Source organism: Lipotes vexillifer, unplaced genomic scaffold (genome assembly GCF_000442215.2).
Source record: "Lipotes vexillifer unplaced genomic scaffold, Lipotes_vexillifer_v1.1 scaffold612, whole genome shotgun sequence".
Classification (NCBI taxonomy): Eukaryota; Metazoa; Chordata; class Mammalia; order Artiodactyla; family Lipotidae; genus Lipotes; species Lipotes vexillifer.
Window position 1 is genome coordinate 886,684 of NW_006784340.1, and position 20,001 is coordinate 906,684.

General features: G+C 39.9%; 1 protein-coding gene across 1 annotated transcript in view; it reads left to right on the forward strand.

Moving 5' to 3' along the window:
• The window catches only part of NEK10 (NIMA related kinase 10), a 299,100-nt gene that overhangs the window by 186,390 nt on the left and 92,709 nt on the right, over positions 1-20,001 (forward strand). The gene's annotated exons all lie outside the window — the stretch shown is intronic.

Genomic DNA, 20,001 nt, shown 5'->3' on the forward strand with positions numbered 1-20,001 from the left:
CTTTTGGTGGCTAAATTGATGCCTGATAATAGAAGTTATGTGGGCATGTGATACCAGAGGCTATTGGAGCCCACCATCCCAGAACTGATTGTACTTTACCAAGGAGTGTACTGGGAAGAGCACTAAGCTTGGGCCTGGGTTTTAGTCTGGCTTTGTGATCCTCAGCCACTCAGTTACTCTCTCTGAGCTCAAGGGTGGCCCAGGGAGGTAGGGCTTCATGAGATCATCTGGAGCTGTGGCTCCTTATACCTTGTTCTTCTACACCCCTGGGGTATAGGTCTTATGCTCATTGCAAACGTGGCAAATGTGGATCACATCACACCCACATCCAGCCAGCAGGAAGTGGGATGGGAAATAGAGACATGCCCTTCATTTTACGGATATGACCCAGACGTTGTGTTCTTCCCTTCTGCTCACAGATCAGTGGCCACATCTAGCTGCAAGGGAGAATGAATATGTTTGGAGGATTCTGTTTTAAAAGAAGGAATTGTATTTTGGAATGACTAGCAGTTTCTGCAATAGTTGTCTCTTGGGCTAAGAACTAAAATGAAACTCTTTGATTTGGCCTTTTGCAAGCCCCTGGTAACCTTCATAAGAGCTGTTCAATGGCCTTGGGTGAGGCTGGTGGTGGGAAGCCTGATCATGGTGGTTTTAGAAGTTACAGAGGCAGAGATGGAGAGCAATTGAAGAAAGGAGTGGGCTGACAGTGAGCTGGTGGGGAATGTTTGATGGAAAAGGGCCTTCTAAGATCAGGATGACTGTGGGGTGTGTGGACTGAGGAGAAGCAGCTGATGGAGAGGAGAGATTGAAGATGGTTCCCAGTCTCAGAGCAGCTTGGAGCTAGAGAGCAGGCCTGAAGGGATAGCCATCGACTGTGTCTGAAGAAAGAGAGGCAAAGATAAAATTAAGCTAGAGAGGCAGAGAAGAGGGATATTAGGGAAGATTATACTTGGTGTTTTTGATTTTGGACACACAAAGAAGTGAGCGGTAGCTTGCAGTGAGCAGCGGCTGGAAGCAAGACCATAGTTCCCTGACTGGGAATCAAACCCAGGTCACCTGGGTGGAAACCAGGAATCTTAACCGCTAGACCACAGGGACAGCAGCTAGAGTCTAAATCTCCAGTCCTTGTCTGCCTTGTAAGGAGGAATCTGACAAGGAGACAGTTGGTATAGAAGAAAGTAAAGTGTTTACTAGAAAAGCAGAGTACATGCGGAAAGACACACTGGTGAACTCAGCAAGAGAGTTGCAGAAGCCCAGCCTTTGGGAAATTTAAATCCTTTATAAGGGGGCAGTCTTCTGGGCCTTTGTCTTCTTGGCCAATCGGCTTTCTTTGACCCCATGGCTAATTTGTCTCAGGACCCTCCCCTCTGTATGCACACACACCTCAGTCAAGATGGATTTCATCGCAAGAGTGTCTGGGAGGGAAAACAGCAAGACATTATGGTCTGGCCTCCCCTGCCTTTATGACCCCATGGAGCCTTCCTGCATACCTGTAGTGCTTTCCTTGTTCCAAGGATGGGAAATGTGTGACTTCTTGATCTTCTAACAGGGTTTAACCCCTCTTTCTTCCTGCCATAAAAGTGTCCAATGTCTAGTTATTTACCCTATTCGTGTTGTTCCGTTGGTTTTTTTTTACCTTTTTTGGAGTATAACTGCTTTACAATGGTGTGTTAGTTTCTGCTTTATAACAAAGTGAATCAGTTATACATATGTTCCCATATCTCCTCCCTCCTGCATCTCCCTCCTTATCCCACCCCTCCAGGTTGTCACAAAGCACCGAGCTGATCTCCCTGTGCTATGCAGCTGCCTCCCACTAGCTATCTTACGCTTGGTAGTGTATATATGTCCATGCCACTCTAACGCCTCATCACAGCTTACCCTTCCCACTCCCCATATCCTCAAGTCCATTCTCTAGTAGGTCTGTGTCTTTATTCCTGTCTTACCCCTAGGTTCTTCATGAAATTTTTTTTTCTTAAATTCCATATATATGTGTTAACATATGGTACCTGTCTCTCTCTTTCTCACTTACTTCACTCTGTATGACAAATTCCAGGTCCATCCACCTCATTACAAATAGCTCAATTTCATTTCTTTTTATGGCTGAGTAATACTCCATTGTATATATGTGGCACATCTTCTTTATCCATTCATCCGACGGTGGACACTTAGGTTGTTTCCATCTCTGGGCTATTGTAAATAGAGCTGCAATGAACATTTTGGTACATGACTCTTTTTGAATTATGGATTTCTCAGGGTATATGCCCAGTAGTGGGATTGCTGGGTCATATAGTAGTTCTATTTGTAGTTTTTTAAGAAACCTCCATAGTGTTCTCCATAGTGGCTGTACCAATTCACATTCCCACCAGCAGTATAAGAGCGTTCCCTTTTCTCCACACCCTCTCCAGCATTTATGATTTGTAGATTTTTTGATGATGGCCATTCTGACTGGTGTGAGATGATATCTCACTGTAGTTTTGATTTGCATTTCTCTAATGATTAATGATGTTGAGCATTCTTTCATGTGTTTGTTGGCAATCTGTATATCTTCTTTGGAGAAATGTCTATTTATGTCTCCTGCCCATTTTTGGATTGGGTTGTTTGTTTACTTGTTATTGAGCTGCATGAGCTGCTTGTAAATTTTGGAGATTAATCCTTTGTCAGTTCCTTCATTTGCAAATATTTTCTTCCATTCTCAGGGTTGTCTTTTGGTCTTGTTTATGGTTTCCTTTGCTGTGCAACAGCTTTGCAGTTTCATTAGGTCCCATTTGTTTATTTTTGTTTTTATTTCCATTTCTCTAGGAGGTGGGTCAAATAGGGTCTTGCTGTGATTTATGTCATAGAGTTTTCTGCCTATGTTTTCCTCTAAGAGTTTGAGAGTTTCTGGCCTTAAATTTAGGTTTTTAATCCATTTTGGGCTTATTTTTGTGTATGGTATTAGGGAGTGATCTAATCTCATACTTTTACATGTAGCTGTCCAGTTTTCCCAGCACCACTTAGTGAAGAGGCTGTTGTATCTCCATGGTACATACTCCCTCCTTTATCAAAGATAAGGTGACCATATGTGCGTGGGTTTATCTCTGGGCTGTCTATCCTGTTCCATTGATCTATCTTTCTGTTTTTGTGCCAGTACCATACTGTCTTGATTACTGTAGCTTTGTAATATAGTCTGAAGTCAGGGAACCAGATTCCTCCAGTTCCATTTTTCATTCTCAAGATTGCTTTGGCTACTCGAGGTCTTTTGTGTTTCCATACAAATTGTGAAATTTTTTTGCTCTAGTTCTGTGAAAAATGCCAGTGGTAGTTTGATTTGGATTGCATTGAATCTGTACATTGCTTTGGGTAGTAGGGTCATTTTCACAATCTTGATTCTTCCAGTCCAAGAACATGGTATATCTCTCCATCTATTTGTATCATCTTTAATTTCTTTTATCAGTGTCTTACAATTTTCTGCATACAGGTCTTTTGACTCCTTAGGTAGGTTTATTCCTAGATATTTTATTCTTTTTGTTGCAATGGTAAATGGGAGTGTTTTCTTGATTTCACTTTCAGAGTTTTCATCCTTAGTGTATAGGAATTCCAGAGATTTCTGTGCATTAATTTTGTATCCTGCTACTTTACCAAATTCATTGATTAGCTCTAGTAGTTTTCTGGTAGCATCTTTAGGATTCTCTATGTATAGTATCATGTCATCTGCAAACAGTGACAGCTTTACTTCTTCTTTTCCGATTTGGATTCCTTTTATTTCCTTTTCTTCTCTGATTGCTGTGGCAAAAACTGACAAAACTATGTTGAATAAAAGTGGTGAAACTGGGCAACCTTGCCTTGTTCCTGATCTTAGTGGAAATGCTTTTAGTTTTTCACCATTGAAGACAATGTTGGCTGTGGGTTTGTCATATGTCACCTTTATTATGTTGAGGAAAGTTCCCTCTATGCCTACTTTCTGCAGAGTTTTTATCATAAATGGGTGTTGAATTTTGTCCAAAGCTTTCTCTGCATCTATTGAGATGATCATATGGTTTTTCTCTTTCAATTTTTTAACATGGTGTATCGTGTTGATTGATTTGTGAATATTGAAGAATCCTTGCATTCCTGGAATAAACCCCACTTGATCATGGTGTATGATCCGTTTAATGTGCTGTTGGATTCTGTTTGCTAGTATTTTGTTGAGCATTTTTGCATCTATGTTCATCAGTGATATTGGCCTGTAGTTTTCTTTCTTTGTGACATCCTTGTCTGGTTTTGGTATCAGGGTGATGGTGGCCTCATAGAATGAGTTTGGGAGTGTTCCTCCCTCTGCTATATTTTGGAAGAGTTTGAGAAGGATAGGTGTTAGCTCTTCTCTAAATGTTTGATAGAATTCGCCTGTGAAGCCAGCCATCTGGTCCCGGGATTTTGTTTTTAGGAAGATTTTTAATCACAGTTTCAATTTCAGTGCTTGTGATTGGTCTGTTCATATTTTCTATTTCTTCCGGATTCAGTCTTGGCAGGCTGTGCCTTTCTAAGAATTTGTCCATTTCTTCCAGGTTGACCATTTTATTGGCATAGAGTTGCTTGTAGTAATCTCTCATGATCTTTTGTATTTCTGCAGTGTCAGTTGTTACTTCTTTTACATTTCTAATTCTATCAATTGGAGTCTTCTCCCTTCTTTTCTTGATGAGACTGGCTAATGGTTCATCAATTGTGTTTATCTTCTCAAAGAGCCAGCTTTTAGTTTTATTGATCTTTGCTATCGTTTCCTTCATTTTTTCTTTTTCATTTATTTCTGATCTGATTTTTATGATTTCTTTCCTTCTGCTAACTCTGGGGTTTTTTTGTTCTTCTTTCTCTAATTGCTTGAGGTGCAAGGTTAGGTTGTTTATTCGAGATGTTTCCTGCTTCTTAAGGTGGGCTTGTATTGCTATAAACTTCCCTCTTAGAACTGCTTTTGCTGCATCCCATAGGTTTTGGGTCGTTGTATCTCCATTGTCATTTGTTTCTAGGTATTTTTTAATTTCCTCTTTGATTTCTTCAGTGATCACTTCGTTATTAAGTAGTGTATTGTTTAGCCTCCATGTGTTTGTATTTTTTACAGCTCTTTTCCTATAATTGATATCTAGTCTCATGGCGTTGTGGTCGGAAAAGATACTTGATACAATTTCAATTTTCTTAAATTTACCAAGGCTTGATTTGTGACCCAAGATATGATCTATCCTGGAGAATGTTCCATGAGCACTTGAGAAAAATGTGTATTCTGTTGTTTTTGGATGGAGTGTCCTATAAATATCAATTAAGTCCATCCTGTTTAATGTATCATTTAAAGCTTGTGTTTCCTTATTTATTTTCATTTTGGATGATCTGTCCATTGGTGAAAGTGGGGTGTTGAAGTCCCCTACTATGAATGTGTTACTGTCGATTTCCCCTTTTATGGCTGCTAGTTTTTGCCTTATGTATTGAGGTGCTCCTATGTTGGGTGCATAAATATTTACAATTGTTATATCTTCTTCTTGGATCGATCCCTTGATCATTATGTAGTGTCCTTCTTTGTCTCTTCTAATAGTCTTTATTTTAAAGTCTGTTTTGTATGATATGAGACTTGCTATTCCAGCTTTCTTTTTGTTTCTGTTTGCATGGAATATCTTTTTCCATCCCCTTTTAGTCTGTATGTGTCTCTAGGTCTGAAGTGGGTTACTTGTAGACAGCATATATATGGGTCTTGTTTTTGTATCCATTCAGCCAATCTGTGTCTTTTGGTGGGAGCATTTAATCCATTTACATTTAAGGTAATTATCGAGGTGTATGTTCCTATTTCCATTTTCTTAATTGTTTTAGGTTAGTTATTGTAGGTCTTTTCCTTCTCTTGTGTTTCTTGCCTAGAGAAGTTCCTTTAGCATTTGTTGTAAAGCTGGTTTGGTGATGCTGAACTCTCTCAGCTTTTGCTTGTCTGTAAAGGTTTTAATTTCTCCATCAAATCTGAATGAGATCCTTGCTGGGTAGAGTAATCTTGGTTGCAGTTTTTTCTCCTTCATCACCTTAGGTATGTCCTGCCAGTCCCTTCTGGCTTGCAGAGTTTCTGCTGAAAGGTTAGCTGTTAACCTTATAGGGATTCCCTTGTGTGTTATTTGTTGTTCTTGCCTTGCTGCTTTTAGTATATTTTCTTTGTATTTAATTTTTGAGAGTTTGCGTAATATGTGTCTTGGCATGTTTCTCCTTGGATTTATGCTGTATGGGACTCTCTGTGCTTCCTGGACTTGATTAACTATTTCCTATCCCATATTAGGGAAGTGTTCAACTATAATCCCTTCAAACTTATTCTCAGTCCCTTTCTTTTTCTCTTCTTCTTCTGGAACCCCTATAATTTGAATGTTGGTGCGTTTAATGTTGTCCCAGATGTCTCTGAGACTGTCCTCAGTTCTTTTCATTCTTTTTTCTTTATTCTGCTCTGCAGTATTTATTTCCACTATTTTATCTTCCAGGTCACTTATCCGTTCTTCTGCCTCAGTTATTCTGCTATTGATCCCATCTAGAGTATTTTTAATTTCATTTATTATGTTGTTCATCATTGTTTATTTCATCTTTAGTTTTTCTTGGTCCTTGTTTAATGTTTCTTGCATTTTCTCTATTCTATTTCCAAGATTTTTTTGTGTGTGTGGTATGTGGGCCTCTCACTGTCACGGCCTCTCCCGTTGCTGAGCACAGGCTCCAGATGTGCAGGCCCAGCGGCCATGGCTCACGGGCCTAGTCATTCCACGGCACGTGGGATCCTCCCAGACTGGGGCACAAACCTGCGTCCCCCGCATCGGCAGGCGGACTCTCAACCACTGCGCCACCAGGGAAGCCCTATTTCCAAGATTTTGGATCATTTTTACTCTCATTATTCTGAATTCTTTTTCAGGTAGACTGCCTATTTCCTCTTTATTTGTTAGGTCTGGTGGATTTTTATCTTGCTCCTTCATCTGCTGTGTGTTTTTCTGTATTCTCATTTTGCCTATCTTACTGTGTTTGGGGTCTCCTTTTTGCAGGCTGCAGGTTCGCAGTTCCCGTTGTTTTTGGTGTCTGTTCCCAGTGGCTAAAGTTGGTTTGGTGGGTTGTGTGGGCTTCCTGGTGGAGGGGACTAGTGCCTGTGTTCTGGTGGATGAGGCTGGATCTTGTCTTTCTGGTGAGCAGGTCCACATCCTGTGGTGTGTTTTGGGGTGTCTGTGGACTTATTATGATTTTAGGCAGCCTCCTTGATAATGGGCCGAGTTGTGTGCCTGTCTTGCTAGTTGTTTGGCATAGGGTGTCCAGCAGTGTAGCTTGCTGGTTGGTGAGTGAAGCTGGGTGCTGGTGTTGAGATGCAGATCTCTGGGAGATTTCCGCCGTTTGATATTATGTGGAGCTGGGAGGTCTCTTGTGGACCAGTGTCCTGAAGTAGGCTCTCCCACCTCAGAGGCACAGCACTGACTCCTGGCTGCAGCACCAAGAGCCTTTCATCCACACGGCTTAGAATAAAAGGGAGAAAAAGAAGAAAGAAAGAAAGAAAGAAAGAAAGAAAGAAAGAAAGAAAGAAAGAAAGAAAGAAAGAAAGAAAGAAAGAAAGGGAAACAATGGAGGGAGGGAGGGAGGAAGCAAGGAAGGAAAGAAAAAAAGAAAGAAGATAAAATAAAGTAAATAAGATAAAATAAAGTTATTAAAATAAAAAATAATTAAGAAAAACATTTTAAGGAAAAAAAAAAGAAAACAGACGGATAGAATCTTAGACAAATGGTGGAAGCAAAGCTATACAGACAAAATTTCACACAGAATCATACACATACACACTCACAAAAAGAGGAAAAGGGGAAAAAATAATATATCTTGTTCCCAAAGTCCACCTCCTCAATTTGGTATGATTCGTTGTCTATTCAGGTATTCCAAGGATGCAGGGTACATCAAGTACCCTGAATGAGCCTTAATCCGCTGCTTCTGAGGCTGCTGGGAGAGATTTCCCTTTCTCTTCTTTGTTCTCACAGCTCCCGGGGCTCAGCTCTGGATTTGGCCCCGCCTCTGCATGTAGGTCGCCGGAGGGCGTGGGTTCTTCGCTCAGACAGGACGGGGTTAAAGGAGCAGCTGCTTCAGGGACTCTGGCTCACTCAGGCCGGGGGGAGGGAGGGGTACGGAGTGCGGGTCGATCCTGTGGCGGCAGAGGCCAACGTGACGTTGCACCAGCCTGAGGCGCACCGTGCGTTCTCCCGGAGAAGTTGTCCCGGGATCACGGGACCCTGGCAGTGGCGGGCTGCACAGGCTCCCCGGAAGGGGGGTGTGAATAGTGACCTGTGCTTGCACACAGGCTAATTGGTGGCGGCAGCAGCAGCCTTAGCATCTCATGCACCTCTCTGTGGTCTGCGCTTTTAGCCGCAGCTCGCGCCCACCTCTGGAGCTCCTTTAAGCAGCGCTCTTAATCCCCTCTCCTCGTGCACCAGGAAATAAAGAGGGAAGAAAAACTCTCTTGCCTCTTCAGCAGGTCCAGACTTTCCCCCGGACTCCCTCCCGGCTAACCATGGTGCACTAACCCCCTGAAGTCTGTGTTCACGCCGACATCCCAGTCCTCTCCTGACATCTGACCAAAGTCAGAGCCTCAGCTCCCAGCCCCGCCCACCCTGGCAGGGGAGCAGACAAGCCTCTCAGGCTGGTGAGTGCCAGTCGGCCCTGATCCTCTGTGCAGGAATCTCTCCGCTTTGCACCCCACACCCCTGTTGCTGTGCTCTCCTCTGCGGCTCCAAACCTTCCACCCTCCGCCACCCGCAGTCTCCACCCGAGATGGGGCTTCCTCGTGTGTGGAAACCTTTCTTCCTTCACAGCTCCCTCCCACTGGTGCAGGTCCCATCCCTATCATTTTGTCTCTGTTTATTCTTTTTTCTTTTGCCCTACCCAGGTACATGGGGATTTTCTTGCCTTTTGGGAGGTCTGAGGTCTTCTGCCAGTGTTCAGTAGGTGTTCTGTAGGAGTTTTTCCACATGTAGATGTATTTCTGGTGTATCTGTGGGGAGGATGGTGATCTCCATGTCTTACTCTTCCTCCATCTTCCCCTCGTCCTGTTGTTTCTTATATTGAAGTGTAGATCTCAAAATGTAGACAGGAGGCTGGTCATAAATATGTAGCCCAGAGCCCATTTGTCTCTTGCCTCAGGAAATGTAAACAGGAGGCTGGTAGTGAATGTCTGGCCTGGAACCCATCTTTTTTTGCACCAGGAAGTGTGAATAGGAGGCCGGTTGTAAATGTCTAGCCTGGAGTCCATCTACCTCCTGCCTCAGTTTCTGTTTATTAGATGATGTTCCAGCTCACTGCTGAGAGGACAATCTAGTCTGAGGAGTGTGATTAACTGGGAAGAGCCAGCACTGAGATGGCAGGGGACTGAGCAGGGACAGGCAGAGGGCTGCCAGCAGCTCTGGGTCTACAGCAGCAGTGCAGGCCAGGCCATGTGTAAGTGGGTGTGCTTTACCAGTCAGGCTTTGTGGGTACAGGAAGAAACCTGACTCAGGCTGACTTATGCCACAGCGGGGTTCATTAGAAGGCTTTCAAGGACTCACATAATTAGGGAACTTGTAGAATCAACCTACGAAGGGATAGGAGCCAGATCAGCCCCTGAAGTCTGTGCAGGAGACACTCCTGGAAGACTTGTCAAGGCTCTAATGCAGGCCTGAATGAGCTCCCAGCTTGTTTGCTTTGTCTCTGTGTTGCCTCTCTTAGGATCCAGTGTCCTGCAACAGAGTTGGGTTGGCCTGGCTTGGATCAGGCCCTATTCCCTGCTGTGGAGAGGTCTGAGCCCCTTCACTGGCAGCCCCTTCGGGTCCCTCGGGGGCCTTGCCACAGGGAGCAGGTGTGGATGCCTAGCAGTCCAAATGGGACCACAATCACTGCTGGGTTTGAGGGTGCCAGGAAGAGCATAAGGGAAGTGAATTTCAGAATGAAGAACCTGCCTAGTGAAATCTTGAGGGCTTCAGTTAGGTGGCAAAGGAAGGCTTACATAGAAAATTTTTTTTTTGTTTCGTTTAGTCAAATACACAACATCACTGATAACTTTATCTTTTCCAAGTGAGGGTCAGGAAGGGTTAGGGTGGAGCCTTTTTACTTCCTAAATCTTTTCTGATGTCACTAGAAACAAAACCCAAGGAAACCTATCAGACTGCATAATATACCAGAAGGATCACTATATCCTGAAGGACCTCTCCCACTTCCCATCTCTGGATGCCCACCCCAACCCAGCAGCTCTGCTTCTACTTGCTGTGGACAAGGAAGCCACACACAGGAGCCTGGAACATGGGAGCTCTTTCCTGCTCAGCCCAAGAACTGAGGGGACAGGTGTGGGAGATGTGAGCCTGGCCGTGGAGCTGGGGGTCTGAGCGGCACCATGGAGTGGGTATGTCCTCCTCAACTCTGGCACCAGAGCTTCTCTACCTTAACCACATCATGAGTTCCGTAGACTTTTGTGAGCTGGTCTGGAAATCTGTCCACTGCCTGCATGGGGAAATGTTCCATGTGTTCTTCTCAAATAACTAACAAGTGTTCTTTGGAATCTAACTGCTCCCTTTTAAGGTTTGTGATTATTTATATTTTTAAGAACATTATCAAAAGGTTTTTCCTCTGTGATTGGATGTTTTACTCAGTGATACAAAGTTGCATAAATATATAGAAGAGATGCAAAACAATTATTTTAGTACAAAAATAAATTATGACATATGGGTGAACTCCCTAATTAAGAGAACTTTATATTAAGATGGAAATTTTCAGTCAGGTGAATTTAGGAATCTTAGCATTGCCAAATAAATCTAGTCCTTTTTTTCTAAAAGGATTCATGGAAAATTGGCTTGTTTGCAAGAGTTCAGCTCTTTAAAAACAAAGGAAACATATGTATTAAAGCTTGAAATGCTTTTTAAAACCTAGTCATTATCTAAAAAGTTTTGAAAATTGGGTAAACTAGAATAATCAGAAAAAGGAAGTTCAATTTGAATCTCATTGAAAGAGAGATAGTACAGAGTGGGCTTTAACTTGGGGTTAACGACCAAGTTAAACAGGCAGAAAATGGAAGATGGTCCAGACGTTGAGGTTGATGAATCAGCAGGAGCATGCATAAGTAAACAGGTGAATAAGGTCTGAGCTAAAATAACATGTGCAAAGCTGTGCCATGTGTGGGACAGTGTGACATGCCATCAGGCAACACATGTTGGTTTAAGGCAAGCTCTCTTCTCTCAAGGAACTTATGATGGAGGGGAGACAAAGGCAGACTTAAGAAGAAAATAAATGGCAAAAAGCCTGTGATTCGTACCAAATAAGAGGAGAGAAAATTAATAACTTTTTGACTTCCTTCCAGGTATTCCCCAGAGCTTCAACGAATTAAAAGGAGACAATTCTAAAATATATTTATAATTTCTTCAAAAGGCATTGAATAAGGCTAAAGTTATTTGCGATCTAATTTGTTTAGAATTATCCTGGGTTTCTTGGTTTAGTAATATTAACTGTAAACCCCTCCTGCAAAATATTTAAAAGCTAAACGAAAAGTTAGAATCTAAAAGAAGATAGCAGAGCTACAAAATATAATAAAAATCAATTGAAAATCAAGCCTGCAGATATTTTTGGCTATTTTGTGCCACATATTAAATGGTAGAAGAGTTACAATGAGACCCTGATTAGCTCTCCCAAGAACTCCTTATTGGCTCCTAAAACAAGAGAGTTGGTCCCCAAAAGAAAAAGCCACAGAGAGGTGCTTACTTGATCTGAGCATGGTGTCCAGAGTTTAGAATTCAGACATGGTCCTGGCTCGTGGTACACAGAGAAAGCTTAAGGATAAACTCGCAACTTTGGTCATCTCAGATATCAGGAGCTAGATTTAAGCCAACTGCTTGCTAAAGATCCAAGGTACCTCCCGAGTAACTTGAGGTAGACTTTCTTGAGCAATTGGGCCAGACAAATGTACAAAACATGAGCAAATGAAACTAGAAAGGGCAGCTCCTGCCTCCTCAGAGAGGTATTGAATTCTCAAGGCTGGTGAAAGGAAACATGATATTAGAACTGGAAGGCATCCTGGTGATGTGATCCAAGCTGTCCCATCATCAGATGATAAAAAGTTTTTCAGGAATGTAATTACATATAATGTAATTACTTTAATTAGTGGCAAGACCCAGAAAGAGTCTCCAACTCTTAGATGTCCACGTTCCTTCTATGAACTATTTAGCAGAATTCACTTGAAGCCAGAAAATAATTCCTTTGGGCTCCTTTTCTTGCCAAACTCCTCCCATATCTCAGCCCTCCATCCCCAAATCACCAAAAGTCCTGAAAGCCAAACTCAAAGCTGAGATATTAGATCAGCAGAGAATGCCCCATTCCTTGGCTCTGGAAATGCAGCCTTTCACTCATTTGCAGCAGAGGTGAGTCTCCAAATCTCCATTACCAGGTCTCCAGATATTAACTCTCTCCCACCAGGATGTCATGTAGCAGCCATTCCAGGGCTCTCCTGGACCCCTAGAAGACCTGGAGATGTCAGTGTAGCATTTTTAATATTACAGAAGTGACACATGGGGAATTTCCAGTTGGATGACATTCCCTAACAAACTACAAGTATATTCACTAAGGATAGTTTGCTTTTAGTTATGCCTTTGGTTTACTAGAATAGAGATTTGATTTTACATCTTTATTCTTTGCATGTAACTGAAGAGTCATAAATAAGAGTGTCACTTGGCATACTCCTCCAGATGTTTATTAATCTGAGTGGTCACCAAGTAGCTGCTTTAACTTCAATTGCTCATACTCTCTCAAGGGCTAACTAGTTAGCTGTCCTGAAGATACAGAAGCATGAGATAACTAAATCTGACTTACATTTGAGTTTCATTTAGTAAGTAACAAAAGGCAGATGAAAGTTAATTTTGTATTTTTATATATTGTTTTTAATGAATGCACACACAGATCTTGTGATGGTCTATATGAATAACTTTGTTGAATGAGAATGTGAGAAATTATTTTGTTCTAAGAGCTTCAGTGAGGTATAATTTCTACAAAGTAAATTACACCTATTTAAAGTGTGAGATTTGATTTTTTGAGTATGCATATCCCTGTGAAAACACAATTAAGAGAGTGGATGTGTCCATCCAGAAGTGTCCTTGTGTCCAGTTGTGCCCCTCACTCCTGCTCCTCACTCCCACCCCTAGCAATCATTGATCTGCTTGCTGCACTGTAGATTAGTTTGCATTCTAGAATTTAATATGAATGGGACTAAATAGGACCTACTCTCATTTGTCTGGACTTGCTTCCAGTTGGCATAATTAATTTCAGCATAATTAATTTGAAATCTGTCTATATTGTTTTATGTATCAATAGTTCATTCCTTTTTATTGTTAAGTAGTATACCATTGTATGGATATGCCATGGGCTGTTTATCCATTTATCTGTTAATGGACATTTGAGTTCCACTGTTTGGCTGTTACAAATAAAGCTGCGATGAACATTTGTGTCTGTATGGACACATACTCCTTTCATTTGGGGTAAGTGCCTATAAGTGAAATAGCTGGGTCATATGGTAGGTGTATAATTAACTTTTTAAGAAACTGCCAAACTGTTTTCTAGAATGGTTGTATAATTTTTGCATTCCTAGTTTGAACTCATGTTGAAGTTAATTACAGTATTTGTGGAAATCATCTTTTATTTTGATGTTTTCATCCCTGAAATCATAAGGAGTAAGAGGCAAAATGGAATTGACTTTTCATGGTCAAACTCTCACAAAATATTATCTACTTTGAAATAATCATATGAAATAAATATCCTTATTGTTGATGTTTGTTTGATGTTTTGTGGACATTGACAGAGTTAGCCAAAAGCTGAGGTAATGTCTGTGTCAAGAAAAAAGCAATTAAAAATTCAATAATTAGAACTTTCTTTGAAATTTCCAACTTTAATCACTTTCAATTATCTAAGTGATGTAAAAATCTCCTGCCTCCATTACTACTTGCTGGGAGAAAATTACAAATAGGCTTGGCCTTACCAGTTTCTGTCTGGGTTTTATATTCTCACTCAGTTGATATATATGTTGATAGTTCTAATTCAATAAGTCATAGCATTTTATTTTAGTTTACAAATAAATTGTCCTGTATAATGGAATTTGGTAATACACACAGGAGCTTCAGCCTCTTTGTCACATACACTAAAGTCCCAGTAAGCTTTGGTTATTGTATTATGACCTTCTATAAAATCCATTGATTCATCAATTAATATTTATTACTGTGTGTTGGCATATACCAGACTGCCTGGTCCATCTTTGCATTTCCCAGGGCACAGTGTACAGCACATAGGTGCCAGTCCACAAATATTTATCAATTAATAGATGAATGACTGTTTTAGCATAAATTCTGTATCTCTCTCTGTAATTGGACTAAAACCTCACCTCCTGGCTTGAACCTACAGCCTTTGCCACAGTCAACAGCTTAAGCCCTTTTAAGACCCTGTTGCTCAGGCAGTAAGATTTTGCCATGCATCTTTGCATCCTGTTGCCAAGGCAACAGTGTACAGCTGACAGGCTGGTTTGAGACATCGGATGTTTGCAGTATCAGAGATGCCTGTGGTTCACAGCTTCTTTGATGAATCAATGTATGCATAATTGTATTCAAGGATGTGTGCCTGACTCTAGTCTTTGTGTATAAAGATGATTGTGGGCATTTGTGACCATCCAGTATCATACATGTGACTGGAAAGACCTGTGTGATCTCAGGACCTAGAGATCTTGCCTCCGTTTAGCAAAAGTCTTGCTTATTTTGACTTGCAGCTATGGAGAATAGAGACCATCCACTCCTTTTTCATAACCCAGTTTCTAATAATCCAGATCTAGTTTCACTTAATTGAATAAATACTCTTAATCACTGCTTGCCAGAATTAACCTGGCCTAGTAGCCAAAGTCACAGTCAAGCAGCTTACAAAAACAATTATCAGTAAGATCATTGTATTCCTTTTCTATGGCAGTTCTAAAATTTCCTGGCTTATTGCTTATTAGTTTCTAGCTGTTATTGGAGCCCCAGGAGCACTATGACACTTTCCTGCAGTGATACCAACTCCATTAACATTAAAAAGCCCTTAATGAGAAGGAGAAGGCAACCCTACATAATGTCACTTATTCATGCAGGACATGTTTATGAGTGTCACCACCTGAAAGAGACTTTCAAGCTGTAAAATGCTAGTGAGCTCAGATGGTGTGTTTGCATCATCTTAATGTTTTAAACCATACCTCTCATTTCATAAGGTTAAAGATTTCTTTCTATCAGCATCAAATACTATTGACTACTTTTCATAATTGAATCAAATGACGTGATGCACTCACAATGCATGTGAAAATATTTCCTTAGTTCAGAGCTATATTTAAAAGAATTTTGTGAGGCACAAAATTTTAGACTTCATCTGCTTCATGACCAGCACTCCTCTGACAAAATAATTATCCAAGTAATTTACCTCACACTTGAATTAATCAGTGAAAACTTGATCTAAAAAATTACAAAGCTAATACCTCCAATTGCCACCTTACCTGTAGTAGTCAGCTAAGTTGAAAGTAGTAGACTAACACTCATTCAGTGCTTCAATTTCTGTTTTGGCTTATGAATTCTGTATGAAGTCACACCATTTCCTTGAACAAAATATATTTTTTACTGAAGTATATTTGATTTACAATATTGTGGTAGTTTCAGGTGTACAGCATAGTAGTTTGTACTTCGTTATAAGTTATTACAAGATAATAGCTATAATTCCCTATGCTATACAATATATCCTTATTGCTTACCTGTTTTATACATAGTAGTTTTTATCTCTTAATCCTATATCCTTAGCTTGCCCCTCCATTCTTCCCTCACCTCTTTGGTAATCACTAGTTTGTTTTCTACATCTGTGAGTCTGTTTTGCATAAATGTTCATTTGTATTATGTATTAGATCCCACATAAGTGATATCATACAGCATTTGTCTTTCCCTGTCTGACTTATTTCACTAAGCATGATATTTTCTAGGTCTATGCATGTTGCTGCAAATGGCAGACTCATTCTTTCTTATAGCAGTGTAATGTTCATACATATGTATATTACAGACAAGTATATATAAATATATAAATATATATATGTACCACATCTCCTTTATCCATTCATCTGTTGATGGGCACTAGGATTGCCTGGCTATTGTAAGTAGTGCTGCTTTGAACATTGGGGTTTTCAAATTAGTATTTTTGTTTTCTCTGGATATATATCCAGGAGGAGAATTGCTGGATCATATGATAATTCTATTTTTAGTTTCTTGAGGAACCTCCATACTATTTTTCATAGGGCTGCATTAATTTACATTCCTATCAACAGTTTATGAGGGTTCCCATTTCTCCACACCCTCTCCAGCATTTGTTATTTGTAGACTTTTAAAAATTTTATTTATTTATTTTTGGCTGCATTGGGTCTTCATTGCTCTGCGTGGGCTTTCTCTAGTTGTGGAAAGTGGGGGCAACTCTTCATTGGGGTGTGCGGGCTTCTCATTGTGGTGGCTTCTCTTGCTACAGAGCATGGGCTCTAGGCACGTGGGCTTCAGTAGTTGTGGCACGTGGGCTCAGTAGTTGTGGCTCGGGGGCTCTAGAGCACAGGCTCAGTAGTTGTGGTGCAAGGGCTTAGTTGCTCCACGGCATGTGGGATCTTCCCTGACCAGGGCTCGAACCTGTGTCCCCTGCATTGGGAGGCAGATTCTTAACCATTGTGCCACCAGGGAAACCCTATTTGTAGACTTTTTGATGATGGCTATTCTGACTGGTGTAAGGTGATATCTCATTGTGGTTTTGGATTTCTCTAATAATTAGCAATGTTGACCATCTTTTCATGTGCCCGTTAGCCATCTGTATGTCTACTTAGGAAAAATATCTATTCTGATCTCTCCAGTTTTTGATTGGGTTGTTTGATTTGTTTTTTTTTAATATTGAGTTGCATGAGCTCTTTGTATATTTAGGATATTAACCCCTAGTTGGTCATATCAATTACAAATATTTTCTCCCAGTCCATAGTTTTTATTTTCATTTTGTCAATGATTTCCTTAGTTGTGCAAAACCTTTAAAGTTTGATTAGGTTCCATTTGTTTATTTTTGCTTTTATTTGCTTTGCCTTAGGAGAAAGATCCAAAAAAAGATTGGCACAATTTATGTCAAAGAGTGTTCTCCCTATATTCTCTTCTAGAAGTTTTATGATATCATGTCTTATATTTAGGTCTTTAAACCATTTTGAGTTTATTTTTGTGTATGGTGTGAGGGAGTGTTCTAATTTCATTGATTTACCTATAGCTGTCCAGCTTTCCCAACACCACTTGTCGAAGAGACTGTCTTTTATCCACTGTATGTTCTCGCCTTTTTTTGTCATGGATTAATTGGCAGTAGGTGTGTGGGTTTATTTCCAGGCTCTGTATGCTGTTCCATTGATCCATATGTCTGTTTTGTGCCAATACCACGCTGTTTTGATTACTGAAGCTTTGTAGTATTGTCTGGAGTCTAGAAGGGTTATGCCTCAAGATTTCTTCTTCTTGCTCAGGACTGCTGTGACAATTCTGGGTCTTTTGTAGTTCCATATAAATTTTAGGATTATTTGTTCTATTCTGTGAAAAATGTCATGAGTATTTCGATAGGGATCGCAATAAATCTGTTGATTGCTTTGGGTAGTATGGCCATTTTAACAATATTAATTCTTCCAATTCAAGAGCATATTTCAATTTCTTTGAACCATCTTCAGTTTCCTTTATCAATATTTTATGGGTTTTGGTGTATAGGTCTTTCACCTCCTTCATTGTTTATTATTAGCTATTTTATTTTATTTTTTGACATGATTTTAAACGGGATTGTTTTTCACTTTCTATTTCTGATATTTCATTGTTAGTGTAAAGAAATGCAACAGATTTCAGTATATTAATCTTGTATCCTGCTACCTTGCTGAATTCATTTATTAGTTCTAATAGTTTTTGTGTGGAGTCTTTAGGTTTCTCTATATAGAGTATCATGTCATCTGCAAATAGTGACAGTTTTACCTCTTTGCTTCCAATTTGGACATATTTGTTTCTTTTTCTTGATTTCAGACTGCTGTGGCTAGGACTTTCAATACTATGTTGAATAGAAGTGGTAAGAATGGGCATCCTTGTCTTTTTCCTGAATTTAGCAGGAAGGCTTTCAACTTTTCATTATTGATTATTATGTTGGCTTTGGGTTTGTTGTAAGTGGCTTTTATTTTGTTGAGATATGTTCCCTCTATACCCACTTTGGTGAGACTTTCATCATGAATGGATATTAAATTTTGTCAAATGCTTTTTCTGCATCTATTGAGATGATCATGTGGTTTTTGTCTTTCCTTTTGTTAATGTGGCGTATCACATTGATTGATTTATGTAAAGAACCATCCTTGGAATGAATTCAGCTTGATCCTTTTTATATATTGCTGGATTCAGTTTGCTAATATTCTGTTGAGGATTTTTACATCTGTATCCATCAAAGATATTGGCCTATAGTTTCCTTTTTTTAGTAGTGTCTTTGTCTGGATTTGATATCAAGGTTATGGTGGCTTCATAGAAAGAATTTGGGAGTCTTCAATCTTTTGGAAGAGTTTGAGAGGATAGGTATAACTTCTTCTTTGTATGTTTGGTAGAATTCCCCAGTGAAGCTATCCAGTCTGGAATTTGTTTTCAGAGTTTTGTTTCTATTATATATTCTATTTCACTTCTACAGATTGGTCTGTTCAAACTATCTATTCCTTCTTGACTCAATCTTGGCAAGCTGTATATTTCTAGAAACCTTTCCATTTCCTCTAGGTTGTCCAATATGTTGGCTTATAACTGTTCATAGTATTCCCTTATGATTTTCTGTATTTCTGTATTTCTCTGATATCAGTTGTTATTTCTCCTCTTTTCTTTCTTATTTTATTTATTTGGGTCTTCTCCCTTTTCTTCTTGGTGAGCCTGGCTAGTGGTTTGTTGATTTTTCTTATCTTTTCAAAAAACCAGATCTTGGTCTTATTGATCTTTCCATTGTTTTTATTTTCTATTTTATTTACTTCCTTTGTTTACTGTTGCCTTCTTCTGACTTTGGGTTTTGTTTGTTCTTCTTTTTCTAATTTTTGTAAGTGTAGGTTAGGCTGTTTATTTGAAATTTTTCTTGTATTTTGAGGAAGGCCTGTATCCCTGTGCACTTTCCTCTTAGCACTGCTTTTGCTGCATTCCATAGATTTTGTAAAGTTGTGTTTCATTGTCACTTGTCTCGAGATAGTTTCTGATTTATTCTGTGATGGCATCATAGACCCATTATTTATTTGTTTGTTTGTTTATTTACTTATTTATTATTTTTGGCTGCACTGGGTCTTTTTTTTATATATATACGTTTATTGGAGAATAATTGCTTTATAATGCTGAGTTAGTTACTGGTTTATAACAAACTGAATCAGGTATACATATATATAAATCCCCATATCTCTTCCCTCTTACGTCTCTCTCCCTCCCACCCTCCCTATCCCAGCCCTCTATGTGGTCACAAGGCACCGAGTTGATCTCCCTGTGCTATGCTGCTGCTTCCCATTAGCTATCTATTCTACGTTTGGTAGTGTATATATGTCCATGCTACTCTCTCACTTTGTCCCAGCTTACCCTTCCCCCTCCCTGTGTCCACAAGTCCATTCTCTAGTAGGTCTGTGTCTCTAATCCCGTCCTGCCCCTAGGTTCTTCATGACTTTTTTTTTCTTTTTTCTTTTTTCTTTTTAGATTCCATATACATGTGTTAGAATATGGTATTTGCTTTTCTCTTTCTAACTTACTTCACTCTGTATGACAGACTCTAGGTCCATCCACCTCACTACAAATAACTAAATTTCATTTCTTTTTATGGCTGAGTAATATTCCATTGTATATATGTGCCACATCTTCTTTATCCATTCATCTGTTGATGGACACTTAGGTTGCTTCCATGTCCTGGCTATTGTAAATAGAGCTGCAATGAACATTGTGGTACAAGACACTTTTTGAATTATGGTTTTCTCAGGGTATCTGC